Genomic DNA, 21,170 nt, shown 5'->3' with positions numbered 1-21,170 from the left:
AGCCAGGAGCCACTAGGAGGATATTGCTGTCACTGACAGAGCATGTAATTGGTACGGTGATTGATAGAAGGGCCTATTTGACCATAAATTGCAATATAAATGTATTCTCATTGCTTCAGCAATAACGTGGGCTCTCGGCACTGAGGAGTACAAGCAAATCGGGAGGAATAGTCGCACACTGTCAGGACAGCGATGAGTTTTGATGATCTGCAAAGCAAAGGAAACTGAGATTCCGCATGAGCACTCCTTTATTGTAATAAAGTTTGGATGCACGAATTAATTTGCAAATCATTGGGGATGGTTGTTGGAATCAGTGCTGAAGTGGTGCACTGTCTCTAATCCAAAGCGCTCTCCTTGATGAGATGCTGGAAGGGGCGGAAATGAATGAGAGTATAAAGGGAGCATATGGGCCATTCTTAGTCACGTGTGTGAACAAAAATTGTGGAATACATCTCTTCTAATTCTGAAAGCATTACAGGTATATTGTTTAAGAAAATAACTGCAGATGCTGGTACAAATCGAAGGTATTTATTCACAAAATGCTGGAGTAACTCAGCAGGTCAGGCAGCATCTCAGGAGAGAAGGAATGGGTGACGTTTCGGGTCGAGACCCAAAACGTCTGAAGAAGGGTCTCGAACCGAAACGTCACCCATTCCTTCTCTCCTGAGATGCTGCCTGACCTGCTGAGTTACTCCAGCATTTTGTGAATAAATACCTTCGACAGGTATATTGTTTTGTACTATATATGACTTGTATGTCAAACTTTATCAAGCGAAGTTTTTACATGTTATGCTGACAATGTTTGTTTAGTGTCAGAGGTCAAATATGACTGGTCACGCGTGTGTCCATGTGAGGTCACACGTGACCAGTCATATTTGACCTCTGATACTCAACAAACATTGTCAGCATAACATATACAAATTTTGCTTGATGAAGTTTGACACATGCAAGTCGTATACACAGTATAAAGCAATATACCTGTGATGCTTTCAGAATGAGAAGAGATGTATTCCACGATTTTTCACATTTTTGGTTTCACACGTGACTAAGAATGGCCCCATAGCAGATTAATTATTAATATTCCACTTGAACGCTTATTCGAAATGTACCTCAATTTTAGAATGGCGGAGTTTACTGCAGTGGGGGTCTTGACACAGATGAGTTAACAAAAGGGGACTTTGGGTGGTAAGATTGGGAGTGGGCAATCATTCTGGAATGGGAAAGCCAAAGAGCAGATAATCCTATGTCCCGACCCAAATCGTCAATGGTCCATGGCCTGACCTGTTGAGTTACTCCTGCACTTTGTGCCCTTTTGTGTAAATTAGCATCCATGGTTCCTTCTGTATTTTGTCCCATGTCCCAAAGCAAGTCTCGACTATGCTCCTTTCCCCCCTACCTTGTCCTCTTGCCTTTATAACCAAGCAAGAGGGAGAATGATTCAAGTCGTCCCAGTTGCTAAAGGTGAAGGAAGGAACTGTAGATGCTGGTTGACACTGAAGATAGACACAAAATGCTGGAGCAACTCAGCGGGACAGGCAGCATCTCTGGAGAGAAGGAATGGGTGAATGGATGCTTATTCCTTCTCATTATCTTGGGTTTCTTCTATTCCTTGGAGCACAGACCTTGAGGGGTGATCTCATAGAGGTGTACAAGACCATGAGAGGAATAGATAGAGCAATAGACAATAGGTGCAGGAGGAGGCCATTCGGCCCTTCGAGCCAACACCGCCATTCAATGTGATCATGGCTGATCATTCTCAATCAGTACCCCGTTCCTGCCTTCTCCCCATACCCCCTGACTCCGCTATCCTTAAGAGCTCTATCTAGCTCTCTCTTGCAGTCTTTTACCCAGAGTAGGGTAATCGAGAACCAGAGGATAGCTTTAAGGTGAGAGGTGGAAGATTTAATAGGTCATAAGACCAAAATTAAGCCATTCGACCCATCATGTCTACTCCGCCATTCAATCATGGCTGATCCATCTCTCCCTCCTAGCCCCATTCGCCTGCCTTCTCCCTATTGGAAGCTGGTGCAACTTTTTTTACACAAAGGGTGGTGTCTGTATAACAAGCCACAACATTTTCGAAACATTTAGACAAGTTCTGGATCTTATAGAAACATAGGATCTTATAGAAACATATAAAAATATAAAAGGACTGGATAAGCTAGATATGTTCCCAATGTTCCCAATGTTGGGGGAGTCCAGAACCAGGGGCCACAGTCTAAGAATAAAGGGGAGGCCATTTAAAACTGAGGTGAGCAAAAACGTTTTCACCCAGAGAGTTGTGAATCACCCAGAGAGATGTGAATTTGTGGAATTCTCTGCCACAGAAGGCATTAGAGGCCCATTCACTGGGTGAATTTAAAAGAGAGTTAAATAGAGCTCTAGAGGCTAGTCAAGGGATATGGGGAGAAGGCAAACATGGGTTACTGATTGTGGATGATCAGCCATTATCACAATGAATGGCGGTGCTGGCTCAAAGGGCCAGATGGCCTCCTCCTGCACCTTTTTTCTATGTTTTTTAAGTTCATGGATAGGATAGATTTAGAGAGATATGGGCCAAATGCAGATAGGTGGGATTAGTGTAGATGAGGCATGTTGGTCGGCGAGGGCACTTTGGGCCAAAAGGCTTGTTTTCATACTGAATGACACTAACAGCTCTACTAGCTGTGCCACTCTGTCCGGGTTCCCCATAAGTTTCAACCAACTCAGAAGGCATTGAACTCTTTAACGTTGACAGACTGGTATACAAGGCAAATGTAGGAAATACAGGCAATTTATGTATTGGAGGAACTCAGCGGGCCAGGCAGCATCAGGTGGCTAGTCAGGTCGGGACCCTTCTCCTCTCCATAAGACAAGGAGCAGAATTAGGCCATTCGGCCCATCGTGTCTGCTCCGCCATTTGAACATGACTGACCTATTTTTCCCTCTCAACTCCATTCTCTTGCCTTCTCCCTGTAACGTTTCACGCTCTTACTAATCAAGAACCTATCAATCTTTGCTTTAAAAATACCCAGTGACTTGCCCTCCACAGCTGATGGCAAAAAATTCCACAGATTCACCACCTTCTGGCTAAAGAAATTTCTCTTCACCTCCTTGTTCAAATGCTGCCTGGCCTGCTGAATTCCTCCAGCACTTTTTATTTTGCTGAAGATTGCTGCATGTGCAGTTCTTGTATCTTCAATTTGTTTAAAAACAATTGTTTCTTGTGAATGAGCTTATGGATAGATGTTGGCCCACAACACTGAGGCGTGCAATGGGAATTTTCAAATCTATGTGAAAATGGACAACGCCCTCTATTTATCTCATGGTAAATAGTTCCAAAACAATTGTCGTCAGCCATAGATTTGAGAATTGTTTTTAGCAACTTCATACACCATGAACTGTAACAAATCAATTCATTCAATCTTGAAATTAGTTAGTTTAGAGATACAGCATGGAAATAGGTCCTTCGGCCCACCGAGTCCACGCCGCTCAGCCGTCACCCATACACTAGTTCTATCCTGCACTGTCCCTCACTAGGGACAATTTATAGGACAACCTTCTGTCCTTTTTATTGTTCATGTTATCATCAATAACCTTGCATATTGGGCGGCACGTGGCGCACCGGTAGAGTTATAGACAATAGACAATAGGTGCAGGAGTAGACCATTCAGCCCTTCGAGCCAGCACCGCCATTCAATGCGATCATGGCTGATCACTCTCAATCAGTACCCCGTTCCTGCCTTCTCCCCATACCCCCTCACTACGCTATCCTTAAGAGCTCTATCCAGCTCTCTCTTGAAAGCATCCAACGAACTGGCCTCCACTGCCTTCTGAGGCAGAGAATTCCACACCTTCACCACTCTCTGACTGAAAAAGTTCTTCCTCATCTCCGTTCTAAATGGCCTACCCCTTATTCTTAAACTGTGGCCCCTTGTTCTGGACTCCCCCAACAATGGGAACATGTTTCCTGCCTCTAATGTGTCCAATCCCCTAATTATCTTATATGTTTCAATAAGATCCTCCCTCATCCTTCTAAATTCCAGTGTATACAAGCCTAATTGCTCCAGCCTTTCAACATACGACAGTCCCGCCATTCCGGGAATTAACCTAGTGAACCTACACTGCACGCCCTCAATAGCAAGAATATCCTTCCTCAAATTTGGAGACCAAAACTGCACACAGTACTCCAGGTGCGGTCTCACCAGGGCCCGGTACAACTGTAGAAGGACCTCTTTGCTCCTATACTCAACTCCTCTTGTTACGAAGGCCAACATTCCATTGGCTTTCTTCACTGCCTGCTGTATCTGCATGCTTCCTTTCAGTGACTGATGCACTAGGACACCCATATCTCGTTGAACATCCCCTCTTCCTAAAAGACTTCCCCCTTATCCTTAAACTGTGACCCCTTGTTCTGGACTTCCCCAACATCGGGAACAATCTTCCTGCATCTAGCCTGTCCAACCACTTAAGAATTTTGTACGTTTCTATAAGATCCCCCCTCAATCTTCTAAATTCCAGCGAGTACAAGCCAGTCTTTCTTCATATGAAAGTCCTGCCATCCCAGGAATCAATCTGGTGAACCTTCTCTGTACTCCCTCTATGGCAAGAATGTCTTTCCTCAGATTAGGAGACCAAAACTGTACGCAATACTCCACCTGACGCCGCCTGATGCACTGAGTTACTCCAGCACTTTGTATCTCCACTGGAAAACAGACTCTTTTGAAGAGAAGAAGTGGAACTCTTTGCTGTGTTCCGGCCAATATTATTATTCACCATTATTATTATATATTCCAAAAATATATAATTGCATTATCATTATAGGAACTTACTCTTCACAAATTCCAATACTACATATTTCCTTAAAAATAATGCCAGAGTTTCAGGAACGGCTTCGAAATGGTTCTATCTTAAGCTGGGGCACAGTCCCGATTTTCCAACCTACCTCAATGTGGACATTGGACTTTTTCTCTGGAATTTTACACTTCAGTGCAGAGAAACTGTATTCTGTGCTGTGGTATTTTTCTCTTCCCTCTCCCAGTTTATTTGTATGGCTCAATTGTACTCACGTACAGTGGTATCCAATTTCATGGGAACAGCATGGAAACAAAAGCTTTTCACTGCACCTTAGTACACGCGATAATAATAATAATAAACATAAATCTAAACCTCTCCATTAAAGGCTGCCCATGGGATTAGGCCAAGTTATTCCCACAACCCAGGCAAAGTAGTGTAAACTTATGAAGATGGTGATTTATGATGAATGACGAATGACGAATGATGAAATGGAAGAGCACAGGTTCAGGGCAGCACGGTGGCGCAGCGGTAGAGTTTCTGCCTTAGCGCCGGAGACCCGGGATCGATACCGACTGTACGGAGTTTGTACGTTCTCCCCGTGACCTGCGTGGGTTTTCTCCGAGATCTTCGGTTTCCTCCCACACTCCAAAGACGTACGGGTTTATGGAGGTGAATTGGCTTGGCAAATGTAAAAAATGTCCCCCTAGTGGGTGCCGGACAGTGTTAATGTGCGCGGGGATCGCTGGTCGGCGCGGACCCCGTGGGTCCTGTTTTTGCGCTGTATCTCTAAACTAAACTAAACTAAAGAGGTAACATTTAGCAAATATGGGAACTTGACATGGCAGGGAAGTGCACTGCATTGGCAGTGCAAACCAAGGGTGGCACCGTGGTGCAACTAGGAGCAGCTGCCTCACAACGCCAGAGACCTCGGTTTGTTCCTGACCTCAGCAAACGTGCGATGGGCAGTAGAAAATACACGAGGGTATTCATTTTATTTCGATACGGTGCGGAAACAGGCCCTTTGGCCCAACGAATCAGCGCCAACCAGCGGTCACCCTGTACACTAGTACTATCCTACACACTAGGGAATTTTTTTACCGGAGCCAATTAACCTATAAACCTGGGATAAGACACAAAATGCTGGAGTAAATCAGTGGGCAGGCAGCATCTCTGGAGAGAAAGGTATGGGTGATATTACCCTTCTTCAGATCATTCCTTCTCTCCAGAGATGCTGCCTGTCCCGCTGAGTTACTCCAGCCTTTTTGTGTCTATCTTCGGTGTAAACCAACATCTGCAGTTCCTTTCTACACACAACCTACAAACCTGTACGTCTTTGGAGACTTGGTGAGGAAACCGGAACACCCGGAGGAAACTCATGCGGGAAACTCACAGGGAGAACGTACAAACTGTGCAGACAGCACCTGTAGTCGGGATCGAACGCGGGTTACCGGCACTGTAAATTAAGATTTAGATTTAGATTTAGATTTAGAGATACATCGCAGAAACAGGCCCTTCGGCCCACCGGGTCCGCGCCGCCCAGCGATCCCCGCACACTAACACTATCCTACACCCACCAGGGACAATTTAAAAAAAAAAAATTTCCCAGCCAATTAACCTACATACCTGTATGTCTTTGGAGTGTGGGAGTAAACCGAAGATCTCGGAGAAAACCCACACAGGTCACGAGGAGAACGTACAAACTCTGTACAGACGGCGCTCGTAGTCAGGATCGAACCTGAGTCTCCGGCGCTGCATTCGCTGTAAGGGAGCAACTCCACCACTGCGCCACCGTGCCGCCCTTTTATTCTTGATCGCTATACAGTAATGAACATGTTGAATAGATGAAGATACAAGAATAGTATTGACACAGCACATTTCACATCCTCTCCAGTGCACACCTGAGTGACTGATAACAATGTTTGTAGTCAATGTTTTGGTATCAGGCCACTTCTTTTTTCTAGCAATAACTCTCTCACGCAGGAGAGTTCAAATCAGGCTGAAACCCAGGAGTTCTTGTGCTTCAATCAGAGGTTCTGTCTGGGCAGTCTCCCGGCTGACAAGCTGCTGCTGTTGTACAGGAACCATGTACAAGGGTCATCTCTGCACGAAATGGTACCCGGGGGATCGGGCCAAATTACTGCAGAATGTAAGCTCTTCACAACCCAAGTTAAAATTTATGAAATTCTCGTTTTATGATGATTGATTTAGTCGAGTTAACTCAGAGTCTAAGGGAAGCTTCACGAAATTAGGGGTGGAAAATAAACGGAAGGTTTCCACTCCTGGATTGCTATTCACCAAATCTGGATGAATGGACGAAAGTTTTTTTTTTAATAACCCAAGGCATATAATCACATTACTACAGTTAAAAATGGAATGCAGTTCAGTTAATAACCTATTTATTCACAAAATGCTGGAGTAACTCAGCAGGTCAGGCAGCATCTCGGGAGAGAAGGAATGGGTGACGTTTCGGGTCGAGACCCTTCTTCAGACTGAAGAAGACCCTTCTTCAGACCCTTCTTCAGACCCTTCTTCAGACCCTTCTTCAGACTCAATCAGTTAACAACCTGATGCACTTCTATGAATTTTAGAAATATCTGCTCCTAGAGTTAAAATATGGTAACTTAGAATCACAGTCAGACAACATGGAAACAGATCCTTCAGCCAAACCAGTCCATGCTGACCAAGATTCCACATCTTGTCTTATCTGCCTGCACTTGGCCATTATCCCTCAAAACCTTTCCTATCCATGTACCTGTCCTAATGTCTTTTAAACGCTGTTACAGTACCTGCTTCAACCACTTCCTTTGCAAGCTCAATCTACATGCCCACCACCTTCTGTGTGAAACAGTTTAGTTTAGAGATACAGCGCGGAAACAGGCCCTTGTGGCCCACCGGGTCCGCGCCGACCAACGATCCCCGCACACTAACACTATCCTATACCCACTAGGGACAATTTTTACATTTACCAAGCCAGTTAACCTACAAACCTGTACGTCTTTGGAGCGTGGGAGGAAACCGAAGATCTCGGAGAAAACCCACGCAGGTCACGGGGAGAACGTACAAACTCCGTACAGACAGCACCCGTAGTCGGGATCAAACCCGGGTCTCTGGCACTGTTTTCGCTGTAAGGCAGCAACTCTACCGCTGCGCCACCCTGCTGCCCTATAGGTTGCCCCATAGGTTCCTATAAATCTTTCCCCTCTCACCTTTAACACGGGTCATTCGGTCCTTGATTTTCCCCGCCCTTGGTAAAGGACATTGTGCATTCACCCTATCGATTCCCTTATGATTTTATGCAACTCAATAAAATCACCCCTTCGCCTCCTGTGTTCCAAGGAACAAAGACCGAGCTTTCCCAATCTCTCCCTATAGCTCAGGCCTTCAAGTCTTGGCAATGGCGCAGCAGTGAAGTATATTTCATCGGCAATGCAACCAAAGGCGACACAGTGGCACAGCTGGGTGAGCCACTGCCTCACAGCACCAGAGACCCGGGTTCGATCCTGTCTTCGGGTGCTGCGTTTTCACTGTGATCATGTGGGTTTCCCCCGGGGGCTCCTGTTTCCTCACACATCCCAAAGGCGTGTGGATTTTACAGGTTGATTGGCCTCTGTAAAATTGATTCTTGTGTGTAGGGAGTGGATGAGAAACCATGAGAAAAGATAGAACTAGTGTGAACGGATGACCAATGGTCACCGTGAACTCAATGGGCTGAAGGGCCTGTTTCCTTGCTGTACTCTAAATTCACCAAATTTAAGGTTAGTAAAGTTGTAATTCTGTACTGAGGTGGGCCAGGTACATATGCTATTGAATTCCAAGCTTTGTCAATATTCTTGTCAACAGGTTTGAAATACACTGTGAAAATAAAGGCATTTTCTCCGCTATGATTAAAGGGCATTAGCAAAAGCATCTTACTTGGGAATTTAAGGGTGGCACGGTGGCACAGCGGTAGAGTTACTGCCTTACAGCACCATAGATCCGGGTTCGATCCTGACCACGGGTGCTGTCTGTACGTAGTTTTCATACATTCTCCCCGTGACCGCGAGGGTTTTTCCCCGGGTGCTCCGGTTTCCTCCCACGCTCCAAAGACGTACGGGTTTGTGGGTTAATTGGCTTCAGTAAATACTGTAAATAGTCCTAAGTGTGTAGGATAGTGCTAGTGTGCGGAGATTCCTGGTCAGCACTGACTTGGTGGGCCGAAGGGACTGTGTCCGCGCTGTACCTCGAAACTAAACATAAGTATAAGAAAATAACTGCAGATGCTGGTACAAATCGAAGGTATTTATTCACAAAATGCTGGAGTAACTCAGCAGGACAGGCAGCATCTCGGGAGGGAAGGAATGGGCGACGTTTCGGGTTGAGACCCATTTATTCACAAAATGTTGGAGTAACTTCTTAAGAAGGTCTTGACCCGAAACGTCGCCCATTCCTTCTCTCCTGAGATGCTGCCTGACCTGCTGAGTTACTCCAGCATTTTGTGAATAAATACCTTCGAAACTAAACATGCTCTTTTCGAAGATTTTTTTTTTTCAAATATAAAAAGTCTTCAGCACACTCATTTAAATGGTCTCAGGATATCTCAAAATGTTTTACAGCCAAATTAAGTATTTTTGCAGTGTAGTTTCCAATGAAGCATAGGCGATGCAGCAACCTATTCATACACAAGGGTGCACACAACAATAAAGTGATAACGACCAGATAATTGCATGAGCGTTTTTCCTCATATATCAAGCAATGTTGCCCATGGCATCGGGGAAAACTCCCTGCTCTTTGAAATAAAGCTACGGGTGGTTTGGCTGTGGGTCTGTGCTAAGCTTACTGATCTCAGCCAGAACAAAAGGCCTTTTCAATTAACCTCATGCTGGAGGTGGGTGGGGGGGGGGAAGCAAATCACAAACTTGCATTTATGTAGCACCGTCACCACGGTGCGTTGCTGTGAAGCAAAGTTTGATACCAGGCAACACGAGAAAGTAATACAAATGTCGAGAAAGGTTTTCAGAACAGGGCGGCACGGTGGCGCAGCGGTAGAGTCGCTACCTCACAGCGCCAGAGAACCGGGTTTGATCCTGACTACGGGCGCTGTGTGCACGGAGTTTGTACGTTCTTACTGTGACCACGTGGGTTTTCTCCAGATGCTCTGGTTTCCTCCCACACTCCAAAAGACGTGCAAGTTTGTAGGTTAATTGGCTTCTGTAAAATAGTAAATTGTCCCTCGTGTGTGGGACAGTGCAGAATGATCGCTGTACCTCCAGATTGTGAGACTCATCAGGCAACTGAACCATCCTATTACCAACTCGAGAGCAGGCCTGACCTCCCAGCCACCTCAATGGAGATCTTCGGGATTATCTTTAATTGGACTTTATTTGTACGCTAAACTTTATTCCCTTTATCCTGTATCTGTACAAAGATTTGTGCAAAGCGTGATTGTAATCATGTATACGTTGGAAGGAACTGCAGATACTTGTTTGTACTGAAGATAGATACAAAATGCTGGAATAACTCAGCGGGTCAGGAAGCATCACTGGAGAAGAGGAATGGGAGACGTTTCGTTTCGGAACCCATGTGTATACTCCTTTCGTTGACTGGATAGAGCGCAAGAGCAAGCTTTTCATTGTACCCTCGGTAGATGTGGCAATAATAACCTAAACTAAGTGGGGGGGGAGGGGAAGTGGGGGGAAGTGCAGGGGGGAGGGGAAGTGTGGGGGGAGGGGAAGTGTGGGGAGAGGGGTAGTGGGGGTGGAGAGGGGTAGTGGGGGGGAGCGGGGAAGTGGGGGGGAGAGGGGAAGTGGGGGGGGAGAGGGGAAGTGGGGGGGGAGAGGGGAAGTGGGGGGGAGAGGGGTAGTGGGGGGGAGAGGGGAAGTGGGGGGGGAGAGGGGAAGTGGGGGGGAGAGGGGAAGTGGGGGGGAGAGGGGAAGTGGGGGGGAGAGGGGAAGTGGGGGGAGAGGGGAAGTGGGGGGAGAGGGGAAGTGGGGGGAGAGGGGAAGTGGGGGGGAGAGGGGAAGTGGGGGGGAGAGGGGAAGTGGGGGGAGGGGAAGTGGGGGGAGGGGAATAGGGGGGAGGGGAAATGGGGGGAGAGGGGATGTGGGGGGGAGAGGGGAAGTGGGGGGGAGGGGGGGAGAGGGGAAGTGGGGGGGAGAGGGGAAGTGGGGGGGAGAGGGGAAGTGGGGGGGAGAGGGGAAGTGGGGGGGAGAGGGGAAGTGGGGGGGGAGAGGGGAAGTGGGGGGGGAGAGGGGAAGTGGGGGGGGGGAGAGGGGAAATGGGGGGGCACTTTTATTAAAAACTTGGTCAAATTTCATGTAGGACGAATTATAACAACCAATGGTGTAAGCGAAAAATGGAAGGAGTAGGAAGGAACTGCAGATGCTGGTTTACAACGAAGATAGACACGAAGTGCTGGAGTAACTCAGCAGGACAGGCAGCGTCTCTACTCCAGCATTTTGTACCTATCCATTAAGAAGTGCGCTGCCTTCCAAACTGAACATAGCTTGTGCTGGCTGACCTACTCATGCTGCTGGTAACACTTCCAAACTGAACATAGCTTGTGCTGGCTGACCTACTCATGCTGCTGGTAACACTTCCAAACTGAACATAGCTTGTGCTGGCTGACCTACTCATGCTGCTGGTAACACTTCCAAACTGAACATAGCTTGTGCTGCTGGCAACACTGACTGCTATTTAAATAATACTTTAATTTAAATTGTAGAGCCGTCCCTCCCTTTCTGGAACCCTCAGCATAAGTTTAATTCTCCTCACTCCACCAATTCCGGCCTTGACCAGTTCTGAAGTTAAATCTCCCCAGTTACAGTGCCATGGTCCAAAGACCAGGAATTGCATTTTTTTTCCCCCGTATATTTCCCTGTAGGATTATTAAACAATGTACTGGAGTAACTCAGCAGGTCAGGCAGCATCAATGAAGAACGTGGAGAGGTGACATTTTGAGTCGGGATTCTGCTTCAGACTCAAAACGTCGCCTAAAAAGGGGTCCCAACCCAAAATGTCTCAAGTATATAGGTCCCGACCACAAACATCTCCAATCCAAGTTCTCCAGAAATGTTCCCTGAACCGCTCAGCTACTCCAGCACTTTGTGTCTTTGTTTGTAAACTTGCATCTGCGGTTCCTTGTATCTACACAGGGTATTTAAGTATTCAAGATTTTATAAAGATGGAAGCCGCTAAATGATGGCAAAACTAACATCGCTGCTGGACAACGACTCCCACCCCATGCAGGACACTGTCACTGTACTGAGTAGCTCCTTGAGTAACAGACAAGTGCGTAAAGGAGAGATATAGGAGGTCCTTCCTTCCCGCTGCTGTGAGACTACACAACCAGCACTGCTCCCAGCAGACCAGTCAACAGTAACAGCTAAGAACACACAGAAAACTGATGACAATTTATGTATCTTTTATTTATAATGAATGATCTCTTGCTATCCACTTTGCTGCTGTAGCACTGTAAATTTCCCCGGTGTGGGACGAATAAAGGAATATATTCTATTCTATTCTACAATTGATGTGACATGAACTTGTCAGGAAGGGGTAATTAATTTGGGCCCAATATATATATATTTTTAGAGATACAGCGCGGAAACAGGCCCTTCGGCCCACCGAGTCCGCACCGCCCAGCGACCCTGCACATTAACACAATCCTACACACACTAGGGACAATTTTTACATTTACCCAGTCAATTAACCTACATACCTGTACGTCTTTGGAGTGTGGAAGGAAACTGAAGATCTCGGAGAAAACCCACGCAGGTCACGGGGAGAACGTACAAACTCCGTACAGACGGCGCCCATAGTCAGGATCGAACCCAGGTCTCCGGCGCTGCATTCGCTGTAAGGCAGCAAAAGCAAAGAGTGGGGATAAATGGGTCCCTTTCGGAATGGCAGGCAGTGACCAGTGGGGTACCGCAAGGTTCGGTGCTGGGACCCCAGCTATTTACGATATACATTAATGACTTAGATGAAGGGATTAAAAGTACCATTAGCAAATTTGCAGATGATACTAAGCTGGGGGGTAGTGTGAATTGTGAGGAAGATGCAATAAGGCTGCAGGGTGACTTGGACAGGTTGTGTGAGTGGGAGGATACATGGCAGATGCAGTTTAATGTAGATAAGTGTGAGGTTATTCACTTTGGAAGTAAGAATAGAAAGGCAGATTATTATCTGAATGGTGTCAAGTTAGGAAGAGGGGATGTTCAACGAGATCTGGATGTCCTAGTGCATCAGTCACTGAAAGGAAGCATGCAGGTACAGCAGGCAGTGAAGAAAGCCAATGGAATGTTGGCCTTCATAACAAGAGGAGTTGAGTATAGGAGCAAAGAGGTCCTTCTACAGTTGTACAGGGCCCTAGTGAGACTGCACCTGGAGTACTGTGTGCAGTGTTGGTCTCCAAATTTGAGGAAGGATATTCTTGCTATTGAGGGCGTGCAGCGTAGGTTCACTAGGTTAATTCCCGGAATGGCGGGACTGTCGTAGGTTGAAAGGCTGGAGCAATTAGGCTTGTATACACTGGAATTTAGAAGGATGAGGGGGGATCTTATTGAAACATATAAGATAATTAGGGGATTGGACACATTAGAGGCAGGAAACATGTTCCCAATGTTGGGGGAGTCCAGAACAAGGGGCCACAGTTTAAGAATAAGGGGTAGGCCATTTAGAACGGAGATGAGGAAGAACTTTTTCAGTCAGAGAGTGGTGAAGGTGTGGAATTCTCTGCCTCAGAAGGCAGTGGAGGCCAGTTCGTTGGATGCTTTCAAGAGAGAGCTGGATAGAGCTCTTAAGGATAGCGGAGTGAGGGGGTATGGGGAGAAGGCAGGAACGGGGTACTGATTGAGAGTGATCAGCCATGATCGCATTGAATGGCGGTGCTGGCTCGAAGGGCTGAATGGCCTACTCCTGCACCTATTGTCTATTGTCTATTGAGATGAGAAAGTTTTTTTTCACACAGAGTGGTGAATCTGTGGAATTCTCTGCCACAGAAAGTAGTTGAGGCCAGTTCATTGGCTATATTTAAGAGGGAGTTAGATGTGGCCCTTGTGGCTAAAGGGGTATGGAGAGAAGGGAGGTACAGGATACTGAGTTGGATGATCAGCCATGATCATATTGAATGGCGGTGCAGGCTCGAAGGGCCGAATGCCCTACTCCTGCACCTATTTTCTATGTTTCTATGTCTCTGAACAACATGGGTAGGTGATGTTTTGGGTCAAGATTTCAAGATCAATTTATTGTCACATGTAGCAATTAAGGTACAGTGAAATTTGAGTTGCCATACAGCCATACTAAGTGAAAAGCAACAAGGGTCGGGACCCTCCTTCAGATTCTCCCCTGTCTGAAGAAAAGACCTGACCTGAAACGTCACTTATCCATGTTCTCCAGAGATGCGGCCTGACCCACTGGGTTACCCCAGCCATCTGTGGTTCCATGTGAATGGATCCAGTGGATGGGTATTGGGTAGTAACAAGCAGCTGCAGATGCTGATTTACAAAGAAAAAACACAGTGCTGAGTCGCTCAGCAGGTTGGGCAACATCCCTGGAGACTACGGAGAGGTGGCGTTTTTGGTTGGGAGCCTTCTTCAGACTCTGATGGAAATTGGGTGATGGAGAATGTGATTCCATTTTGTGGTGGGTGTGACGAGGAAGATGTGCAATGGAATGATGAGTGTGCGGAGGGCAGGAGTGCAAGGGTAGAGCAGGCGGGTGTGTGAGGCAAGGCAGCGCCTTTACCACCTCAGGCAGCTGAGGCAATTCAGAGTGTCTCTGAGGATCCTTCAGTGCTTCTACTCTGGGGCTGTAGAAAGCATCTTGTCCGGAAACATCACAATCTGGTTTGGGAACAGCTCTGCCCAGGACAGGAAGGCTCTGCGGAGAGTAGTGCGTTCGGCTGAACGCACCATGGGAACACACTACGGGCGGCACGGTGGCGCAGCGGTAGAGTTGCTGCCTTACAGTGAATGCAGCGCCTGAGACTCAGGTTCGATCCTGACTACGGGCGCCGTCTGTACGGAGTTTGTACGTTCTCCCCGTGACCTGCGTGGGTTTTCTCCGAGATCTTCGGTTTCCTCCCACACTCCAAAGACGTACAGGTATGTAGGTAAATTGGCTGGGCAAAAATGTTTTTTAAAAATTGTCCCTAGTGGGTGTAGGTTAGTGTTAATGTGTGGGGATCGCTGGGCGGCGCAGACCTGGTGGGCCGAAGGGCCTGTTTCCGCGCTGTATCTCTAAAAAAAAATTACACTCGCCCCCCTGCAGGAGCTATACCTCAGGAGGTGCAGATCCAGAGCCAGCAACATTATGGGGGACCCCTACCACCCCAGCAACAGACTGTTCCAGCTGCTACGGTCAGGCAATCACCTCCGCTGTCAAGCTGTGAAAACACAGAGGATGAGACGGAGTTTCTTCCCACAGGTCATCAGGACTGTTAACTCTAATATCACCAGGGGCTAATTTAATTTACTGTATTAATTTATTTTTTGTGTTAAAAAAAATAATTCTATTCTGTTTTGTAGTTTAGCACAATTCGCAGGCTTTGCCACTTTCATTTCACTGCACATCTTGTGTATGTATGTGACAAATAAACTTGACTTGACTTGTAAATGTAGAAAGAACGAAGCAGAGGCCTTGGCATTCAGTAGAGGTGAGATTAGAATAGGTAAAGGGAGAAAAGTCAAGGGTGATGTCTAGTCAGCAGTTCTGTTAGAGATAATCTCTCTTGCAGTTCTCCCCACCCCCCAGCCCCTACTTTCAGTCTAAAGAAGGGTCCCGACCTGAAACGTGACCAATCCACATCCTCCAGAGATGCTGCCTGACCCGCTGAGTTACCCCAGCACTGTGTGTCTACCTTGTCCTGACCTGAAACATGACCAATCATTGTCCTCCAGAGATGCTGCCTGGCCCGCTGAGTTACCGCAGCACTGTATGTCTATTGTGGACAACGGTAAATGTAGGGAGTAAGTAGTATCTGTGGTAGAAACAAAAAAAAGTGCAGATGTCATCAGTCTGAAGAAGGGTCTCGACCTGAAACGTCACCCATTCCTTCTCTCCCGAGATGCTGCCTGTCCTGCTGAGTTACTCCAGCATTTTGTGAAATAAATATCTTCGATTTGTACCAGCATCTGCAGTTATTTTCTTACAAAAAAAGTGCAGATGCTGGTTTACACCAAAGATCGACACAAAGTGCTGGAGTAACGTAGCGAGTCAGGCAGCGTCTCTGTGGGAAAAGGACGGGTGGTATTTTGGTTTGGGGATCTTTGGTTTTGGTTTCCTTCTTCAGACTGAAGACTTTTGAGTTTGGAGAAGATTCCCAACCGAAACATCACCCATCCTTTTTTTTCCCTCCAGAGATGCTGCCTGACCCGCTGAGTTTCCTCCAGCACTTTGTGCCCGTCTGTAGTATATATGTGGTGTTTGTTGCCTGAGTGTTTCACAGAGCAGCTTTGCAGATGCAGCTTTGCTTCATCATAGTTGCCTGAAGCTTCAGTTCAATGCACTGTGACTAGACCCCCCTAAATAATATGCTTCATATTATTAACCAGCAATTAGGTTAGAACAAAGCCGTTCCCACATTGCCCGCAGCGTGACTCTCTCTGTGAAACATCAGCCAGTCGAGAGATGTCTGCACTGTGTTTTTTTTTTCTCCCCCTCTCTCTCTCTCTGCCCTCTTTCTCCTCTTCCCCAGCCAATGTGAGTCACTGAGAACATGACATCATGTCTGGGGAGGTCCCAGTCACCGTTCCTTGTGTGTGTTACAACGCCAGTATCAGATGTGTGTGTGTGTGTGTGGCAGGAGAGCGAGAGAGGATCTTGCCGGAGCCAACCCCTTGCTGCATTTAAGTGAGGAGGGGAGAGACTGTTTTCTTTTGGAAGGAGCTGTGCACGTGTGTGGAAAATTTAGGTGAGCCGCAAACAAAGCAAAGTGGCGAGATCAAACCTGTGTGTTTTTTTTAATGTCGAGGTGAGGTGAGGTGAGGTGAGGTGAGGGGGCTCGTGTTTCTGAGACGGGTGTTTGTATTGTGTGATGGGAGCTGTCAGTGTGTGGAGCACTTTTGTCTGCAATGGTCGGGGGGTAAATGATGTATGACGGTGTGTTAATAAGCAATTGCTGCGTTGAGATAAACAGGGAGAGGGGTACTATAAGAAAATAACTGCAGATGCTGGTACAAATCGAAGGTATTTATTCACAAAATGCTGGAGTAACTCAGCAGGTCAGGCAGCATCTCAGGAGAGAAGGAATGGGTGACGTTTCGGGTCGAGACCCTTCTTCAGACTGGTCGGTTGATGTATGGGCAAGTGTAAGATCTACCTAAGCTGGAGTGTCTCGTCTGCCTCGCATAGAAGGTGCAGCAGAGATCACAGTGAGTGGAGTGGCAAAAAAATAATGGTTAGAACAGATTATAGTTGCTGTTACACTTAACTGGGAACTGGAGCAATAATGGACATAGTTTCTCCCCCTTCCCCCTTCCTTATTTAAGTATAGTAAAGGCCTTGAGGAGACTGGCTGTGTTTCATTCAGCGCTCAACACTCATGTCAAGCTTGGGTGATTATTAGCAGCAGGAATATATATGATTGTATTTCCTGGTGCAGAACCTGATGAAAGCGTTTAGATTGTGTGCTCCGCTCTGCCGCTGTACGTACACGTGACGACAATAAAGCCAACACCAATACCAAACTTTGAGGTGCAACCTCCTTCCAAAAGCAGTGCAAGGGGATGATCGGAACAAATGGTTGCTCGCTGTGTTTGCATTTGCTCTGCACCTGCGTCCGTTTTATTGATTGGTCATCTTTAGCAAATTGTGTTTGTGTTTTAAACGAGAAGGACTTCAATAGACAATAGGTGCAGGAGGAGGCCATTCGGCCAGCACCGCCATTCAATGTGATCATGGCTGATCATTCTCAACCAGTACCCCGTTCCTGCCTTCTCCCCATACCCCCTGACTCCGCTATCCTTAAGAGCTCTATCTAGCTCTCTCTTGAATGCATTCAGAGAATTGGCCTCCACTGTCTTCTGAGGCAGAGAATTCCACAGTTTCACAACTCTCTGACTGAAAAAGTTTTTCCTCATCTCAGTTCTAAATGGCCTACCCCTTATTCTTAAACTGTGGGCCCTGGTTCTGGACTCCCCCAACATTGGGAACATGTTTCCTGCCTCTAACGTGTCCAACCCCTTAATAATCTTATACGTTTCGATAAGATCTCCTCTCATCCTTCTAAATTCCAGTGTATACAAGCCCAGTCGCTCCAGTCTTTCAACATATGACAGTCCCGCCATTCGAAAACAGGCCCCATGGCCCACCGAATCTGCACCAAGTAGGGGAATCGAGGACCGAAGGGCCTGTTTCCACACTGTATCAATCTATGACTGTCTATGACTCAAACCAGCGATCACCCCATACACTAGGACTATACCTACACAATAAACAATAGACAATAGGTGCAGGAGGAGGCCATTCGGCCCTTCGAGCCAGCACCGCCATTCAATGTGATCATGGCTGATCATTCTGAATCAGTACCCCATTCCTGCCTTCTCCCCATACCCCCTGACTCCGCTATCCTTAAGAGCTCTATCTAGCTCTCTCTCTCTCTCTCACACTAGGGACAATTTACAATTTTCACCGAAGCCAATTATCCTACAAACTGTACGTCTTTGGAGTGTGGGAGTAAACAGGAGCTCCCTGAGAAAACCCACGCGGTCACGGGGAGAAGGTACAAACTTTGTACAGACGGCACCCATAGTCAGGATGGAACCTGGGTCTCTGGCGCTGTAAGGCAACAACACCACCGATGTGCTCCCCCCCCCCCCCCCCCCCCCCCACCGCTGTTGAGTTTTCCAGCAGTTCTTTCTCTTTATTTCAGATTTGAAGTATCTGCAGCGTCTTTTTATATTTTCATTTGTGTTAGAACTGTGGCCTAAACGTTGAGAACCCTTTGACTCTTCCTAATTGCTGCTTCCCTTCTACAAAAAAATTTAAACCTCTACCTCTTTGCTGTTTTCACACCAATATCCCAGATATGTGGTCAGCCTTATGGATTAATTACAGAAATACACTTATTGAAATGTCCAGTCCTAAGAAAGGTCCTGTACCGAAACATCACCTATCCATGTTCTCCAGAGATGCTGCCTGACCCGCTGAGTTACTCTAGCACTTTATTTCCTTTGTAAACCACCACCTGCAATCCTTTGTTTCTACATTTCTCCACAGATGCTGCCTGACCCGCTAATTCTACCACTTTTGTCCTTTTTTGTAAACCGGCGTCTGAAGCTCTCTATTTCCACATTTCTCCAAAAATGCTGCCTGACCCGCTGAGTTGCACCAACACATCTTTCTCGACAAGTTGGCACGTGGATTTAGACATGTCTCCATATCATTAGCCTGAGATTACCATTCTTCTTTTAAAACTTACAAAATTCTTAATGGGTTGGACAGGCTAGATGCAGGAAGATTGTTCCCGATGTTGGGGAAGTCCAGAACAAGGGGTCACAGTTTAAGGGTAAGGGGGGTCTTTTAGGACCGAGATGAGAAAGTTTTTTTTCACACAGAGAGCGTTGAATCTGTGGAATTCTCTGCCACAGAAGGTAGTTAAGACCAGTTCATTGGCTATATTTAAGAGGGAGTTAGATGTGGCCCTTGTGGCTAAAGGGATCAGGGGGTATGGAGAGAAGGCAGGTACGGGATACTGAGTTGGATGATCAGCCATGATCATATTGAATGGCGGTGCAGGCTCGAAGGGCCGAATGGTCTACTCCTGCATCTATTTTCTATGTTTCTAAAATGGCCTGAGAGGTCTGAAGAAGGATCTCGACCCTTCTCTCCGGAGATGCTGCCTGTCCAGCTGAGTTACTCCAGCATTTTGTGTCGACCTGAGGTTTTACAATCTCTTAAATTGCAGGCCTGTCCATCATCTTGCGTGGTGACTGCACTTAATTGCCCTTCCATATAAAATAGTTGATCAGTCTGAAGAAGGGTCTCGACCCGAAACGTCACCCATTCCTTCTCTCCCGAGATGCTGCCTGACCCGCTGAGTTACTCCAGCATTTTGTGAATAAATACCTTCGATTTGTACCAGCATCTGCAGTTATTTTCTTTAAATAGTTGAGAGGTATAAGGGTTACGCCCTTGTCCCTCAGGCTAGACTCCAGTGACCACCCGAACTCTCATGGGTCTTATGAGAAAATAACTGCAGATGCTGGTACAAATCGAAGGTATTTATTCACAAAATGCTGGAGTAACTCAGCTGGTCAGGCAGCATCTCGGGAGAGAAGGAATGGGTGACGTTTCGGGTCGAGACCCTTCTTCAGACTGATGTCGGGGGCGGGACAAAGGAAGGGTATAGGTGGAGACAGGAAGATAGAGGGAGATCTGGGAAGGGGGAGGGGAAGAGAGGGACAGAGGGACTATCTAAAGTTGGAGAAGTCGATGTTCATACCACTGGGCTGCAAGCTGCCCAGGCGAAATATGAGGTGCTGTTCCTCCAATTTCCGGTGGGCCTCACTATGGCACTGGAGGAGGCCCATGACGGAAAGGTCAGAATGGGAGGGGGAGTTGAAGTGCTCAGCCACCGGGAGTTCCGATTGGTTAACGCGGACCGAGAGCAGGTGTTGTGCGAAGCGATCGCCGAGCCTGCGTTTGGTTTCGCCAAAGTAAATAAGTTGACATCTGGAGCAGCAGATGCAATAGATGAGGTTGGAGGAGGTGCAGGTGAACCTCTGTCTCACCTGGAAAGGCTGTTTGGGTCCTTGGATGGAGTTGAGGGGGGAGGTAAAGGGACGGGTGTTGCATCTCGTGCGGTTGCAGGGGTAAGTGCCCGAGGATGGGTTGGTTTTGGTAGGAAGTGATGAGTGGACCAGGGAGTTACGGAGGGAATGCATCATAGGTATCATAGGTGGCAGAAGTTTGGATTCACCTGCTGACCAGATTGTTTAGTCAACTGCTTTGCCTTTAAAACAATGGTAAACCCAAGGTAATTGACAGTTAGATTGCTTTTACTTCATGATTCATTCATTAGATATATGCACACCACTGGCAAAGCCAACATTTATTGTCCATCCTCAATTGGCCCTAAATTGAGTGATTTACTCAGTTAATTTCAGAGTGTGTGTTTAGCAGGCAGCTGTAATCTTAGAGGACACTGCTGGACAATTGGACACGCTAGAGGCAGGAAACATGTTCCCGATGTTGGGGGAGTCCAGAACCAGGGGCCACAGTTTAAGAATAAAGGGTAGGCCATTTAGAACAGAGACGAGGAAAAACTTTTTCACCCAGAGAGTTGTGAATCTGTGGAATTCTCTGCCTCAGAAGGCAGTGGAGGCCAATTCTCTGGATGCTTTCAAGAGAGAGTTAGATAGAGCTCTTAAAGATAGCGGAGTCAGGGGGTATGGGGAGAAGGCAGGAACGGAGGG

The 21,170-nt window shown here is 47.0% G+C and overlaps 1 protein-coding gene across 7 annotated transcripts in view; it reads left to right on the top strand.

The window, feature by feature from the left end:
* Positions 1-21,170, top strand: part of pak1 (p21 protein (Cdc42/Rac)-activated kinase 1) — a 187,426-nt gene that overhangs the window by 69,317 nt on the left and 96,939 nt on the right. Inside the window, exon 1 of one of the 7 annotated variants that reach the window (XM_078402017.1) lies at positions 16,501-16,666. The exons of 4 other annotated variants lie outside the window; for them this stretch is intronic. The gene's annotated coding sequence lies outside the window, so the exon portion shown is untranslated. Of the gene's footprint in view, positions 1-16,500; positions 16,667-17,105; positions 17,127-21,170 lie in introns of those variants that run through there. 2 more of the 7 variants (XM_078402024.1, XM_078402019.1) reach the window with 2 other exon arrangements.

This window comes from Rhinoraja longicauda, chromosome 7 (genome assembly GCF_053455715.1).
Source record: "Rhinoraja longicauda isolate Sanriku21f chromosome 7, sRhiLon1.1, whole genome shotgun sequence".
NCBI lineage: Eukaryota > Metazoa > Chordata > Chondrichthyes > Rajiformes > Arhynchobatidae > Rhinoraja > Rhinoraja longicauda.
This window is presented reverse-complemented; position numbering and strand designations above follow the sequence as displayed.